This window comes from Lepidothrix coronata, unplaced genomic scaffold (genome assembly GCF_001604755.1).
Source record: "Lepidothrix coronata isolate B3197 unplaced genomic scaffold, Lepidothrix_coronata-1.0 Scaffold6, whole genome shotgun sequence".
Lineage (NCBI taxonomy): Eukaryota > Metazoa > Chordata > Aves > Passeriformes > Pipridae > Lepidothrix > Lepidothrix coronata.
The window spans coordinates 1209874-1214377 of NW_016690186.1; the positions used below are offsets into that span (position 1 = coordinate 1209874).

General features: G+C 40.5%; 1 long non-coding RNA gene across 1 annotated transcript; it reads left to right on the forward strand.

Moving 5' to 3' along the window:
- The first annotated feature begins 1786 nt into the window (after positions 1-1786).
- LOC108505229 lies at positions 1787-4439 on the forward strand. The gene is made up of 2 exons (XR_001877429.1): positions 1787-2222; positions 3833-4439. It is a non-coding gene; the product is annotated as an uncharacterized LOC108505229 (long non-coding RNA).
- The last annotated feature ends 65 nt before the right edge of the window (positions 4440-4504 follow it).

Consider the following 4504-nt stretch of genomic DNA (forward strand, 5'->3'; position numbering starts at 1 on the left):
AACTTTATGCTGTGGAAAAACTACTTGGAGAGATGCTTGAAAGTCTCTAAAATACAACTGATAGAGGTGCAAAACTTAACGAGTAAGTGACGTAGGGATGATAGAGGAGATGTATGTTTTGAAGGCTGCTTTGGCCAACATATCTGGAACATGAAACATCATGTGGCATGATGTATCCCTTCCACTACGCCAGCTTGCCTGAGCTGAGTCAGAAACTTGCCTAAGTCCTCTGGTGTTAATGCACTCCACCAAAGGAGTCCAAAAAAAGCACGGAGATCGATGGTGGTCAGCATCAGCTATGGGTTTGGGGTAGCCGGCTCAGGAATAGCCAGGCAACAGTGCTGTTGCTAAGAAAGTATGAAGGGTGATTTTTAAACACAATCTACAGAGAACTCGTGGTCCTGAAGGAATATCTAGTTTTCCAGATATCTTTAATCAGAGCTCCGAGAATGTGTTTTAGCCACTGAGGGACACATGCACTCAGAGTTCCTAGGTGAAGGTATGCTTGGTTGTCACCCAGTTACTCTCTGGGTCTCCATAGGTTGCTACATATAGACTATAGGGACATGCTCACGAAAAGGAGTGCACGTCTTTTAGACGCCAAGGTATTGAGGACATTTGGTGCTGACAGTCTACAAAAAGCTGGAGGCCTGGTTTTGTTTAATCACATTATTTTGGCATGTGGGAAGCCGAATACTCACTTAAACAGAAAAGGTTAAACTGTTCTCTCCTGCCTTGACTTATGAGATTTACTGCAATCACACCAGCAAACACCTGTTGTCTTTGTGCTTCTTCTGCATCAGAGGCTCAGATCCTTCTGGGTTCCAGAACTTTACCCATACCTGCTTTTTGCAGAGCAAGGCATCTGGCATTATACGGGTGTATGCTCCTGGTACTCTAACTAACCACAGCCCTGAGAATACAGCCCTGTCTACTCCTTCCATCTTGTTCCCCCCAAAAGTCACACACGCACACACACACACACACAAAATTTCCTATATGATTTCAGGCAGTGGCCAACAGTTTGAAATGCTGGATTCAAATCAGTTAGGGTGGTGCAGAGGGTGAGAATGAATAGACAGAGGATGTCCCTGTAGGACTGGCTCTACTTATGCACGGGTACCTGCAGCTGTGCCCTCTCTGCACAGGCAAAATGGACTGGAACAGGATGATCTGCTTTGCAGCACCTGGAGGCAAATCCAATCTGCAAACTGCAGATGTGATGTGGCCTGTGGGGAAAATAGCTTGGGCAACTGTGTACATGGCTGTGAGCCTCAGCACAAGGGTTGGTTACCTGTGGTCAGGATGTCTCAACCCCGAGAAGGCTTAGTCTTTCATTTCTGGCCTGTCTCACCTACCAGGGAACCTACAAAGTAGTTGATGTTAGGTTAAAGTGCACTGAAAGCAACTTCCACAAGGCATGATAGCAATAGCCTGACAGCAAATTCTCTCATTCCCACTTCAATACCATGAAAAAAGTTCACCTTCAAAAAAAGAAAAAATCTGTTGTATTTAATTGTATAATCTGATTTCTGTTTTCTCTGATTTCCTTCTGGAAGGAAGTCTGTATCAAATATCTGCAAGATCAGTTGCAAGTCAGATTTATGCTCTGTGGAAAATGGATTTATTTTTATTTTACTCTTTTTCACATAAATAAAATACTTCCTTACAACAACTATACTGTCTTACAATGTGACACTCTTAAATTTCATTATATCTGGTGAGGCATGATCTGAACAGGAGCATAAATTATTGCTCTGGAAAAAAAAAAAAGAAATCAGAAATATTTAAGGGGAGCAAATTCCTTGTTATGTTATCCTCTATTGCTGCTCCAGGAGACAAAGTTTAGCTTCTGTACAGCATCAGGTCATCCTTGTTGACCAGCAGTGTTGAAGATCAAACCTCTCTCTTTCCTGCTGAATTGCTGGATTTGGTCACATTTAGGCTGAGAATGTTCTGTTTCCCAAACCAAAAGGGCATATGATGGAAGGAGAACTGGGTATCACCTGTGTTAATGCTGAAGCTCTTCAGGATGAGAGGGGGCCTTACTTACCATTCAATACCCTCCCCAGGTTCTCCAGGCTCAGCTTCCTCTTTCAAGTGGATACCAATCTGCAATGCCTGCAATAGGATAGGCTCCAGTTCCACCTCCCAGACATGTCATGGACACCACAGAGAACACAGCTGTGCAAGGGGAGTCCTGCTCAGTGTATGAAATTCAGGTGAGCACCCATGTCAGAGGTGGGCTGTTGCTCAAATCTCAGCCTGTTCTGTGACTAACAACTCTGGGAAAACTCCAGATATTTGAGACACACAGAATTCTTGGTTGTTCATCCTACTAGGAGGAACAGGTAAGATGGTTCCATAATGAGAAGGAATTTAGGGAAAGATTGTGTTTACCAAAGGTGATATTCTGTTTGCATTTTTATGTTTCTGATACAAAAAAGACAAGCAGTCCAAGGTACTTTGAAGTGAAATTTGTTAATGGATAATTCTTATATTTTCATCTGTGGACAAGAGGAATTGAGCACAGGAATTCTTCTGTCTTCAGGGAAGGATCACAACTAATGAGAGAACAACAACCCTTTTCTGAGAATAATACTGTTTATTTTTTATACTGTATGCAGTCTTTACACAAGTAATCTTGTTATGAAACTGATGACTTAAGAATACAAGAGACATGGCTGTGTGTATCAGCAGCCTAAACAAGGAGAGGCTTTGCTATTTGGTCCATACGGACTAACATCTTTCTCCATGGCAAGTGACTGACCACGAGACAGCTGGTGGGAAAAGTTAATTACCTTCTGTTTCAGTCGGAAAGATGAAGTGTTGGACTCTGGTTCTTGAAGCGTGTTTTCGCACGTGGTGTGGAAATGAGTAATCAACACATTTTGGTCTTGCTCTTTCAAACGCCAGCTTCTGTGTCTGATGGAAGTCAATCATACACCCTCCAATGAAGCAGAACTAGACACTGTTGGAAACCTTCCATTTCCATAACAGCTAGACTGGATGTTGAATTTAACACTAACAGTCTCAGAGAATATTAATGTCTTATAAGGAGAAAGGATTTAGTCATCGACCCAGTTATATGGTATTATAATGTACCTGCATAATTGCTAAAATCTGCAAGTAAAATTTTCATTTGGAGCTTCTTCAGAAGGATTTAGCAGAAGAAGCTTTCCATGTGCCTATGGCAGAACTTTAGACTGCATCAGTGCGAGGTGCAAGGGCTTTCAGGAGGCACCTGCAAACCTGAGAATGTATCACATGAATCCTTATGCACTTCCTGAAACTCATCATCCCCTCCTGTGGAAATGCAATTTCTTAGCCACAGTTCCTTATCTCTCTGTACCCAGGGGAGGGGAAAATATCTAACAAAATTTGTGCTACACTGATTTAGCATCTGCCGCAGGGAAGAGCAGGGAAGACCATTTAAATGAGAAATGTTAGGTGACTGCAAATATTTTCTCGGTCTTCCACATTGTTTTAGTTTTCCTTAGAGGGCTAAAAGAGGAGATAGGAGGAATAAACCTCTTCATGCAGTGTTGAATATACAAATTCTAGTGAAACTTTCGTTCACCCTCTCCATCCTCCTTCAGATAAAATTAACATAATCTTTTCAGTGTTTTCTTTTTAAATTTTATTTTTTTCATTTCAATTCCTCTCCTTGAGAGAAATATTAATAAATCTTACAAAAAACCCACCCAAACAGAATACAAGTGTGTGTGAGATAGTCTAAAAGTAACCTAACCACTGCATATGTTATTTATGAATTTTTCAAATCCTTAAAAGTTAACTTGTTCGGAAGATACTTTCTGATTCTGTTTTCTAGGACCAAAAAAAAAACCAAAAAACAACTGTATGTGCAACAAGGTGGACCATAAACACATGATAAATAATAAAGTAATCATCACTTCTGATGCAAACAAAAGCTGCAGGTTTTACAAACTACAACCACCAAGTACACTGTTATTTTCCACAGCAAGTGGAAACCCACATCTGTGTGTTTTATTCACTGTCAGGGTGTGCTTTTTCTTCCTTAAAGCCAGACTGAGGTCTCTCTTATCTGTTTTCATGGATTTTGACTACCTTATCTCAGTCCCCTGTAAAATGAAATGAGCTCAATATCTTGCTTCGTTCCTTATCCTTTGGAGTTGTGCCTTTTTCAATCATTGTAAGTTTGCAAGACTTTGGGTAAGTAGGTCCTATGGGTAAGAAAGAGGCTGAGGAATCATTAAGCAAGATACTCAGTAGCACACCTTTATTGGGCTTTACAAATCACCAGTAACTGAGACAGTCATGGCTTGAGTTCACAAAGCAATACCTTTAAAAAGGCAAAAGGGACCTGCTGCAGCTCTGTGTGCTGCAAACCTAGGTAGAAAGCACATTAGAGAGAAGGAATGAAAAAGGAAAATAAAAATAAAAATAAAAATAAAAAGGAAAAGAAAAAGAAAAAGAAAAAGAAAAAGAAAAAGAAAAAGAAAAAGAAAAAGAAAAAGAAAAA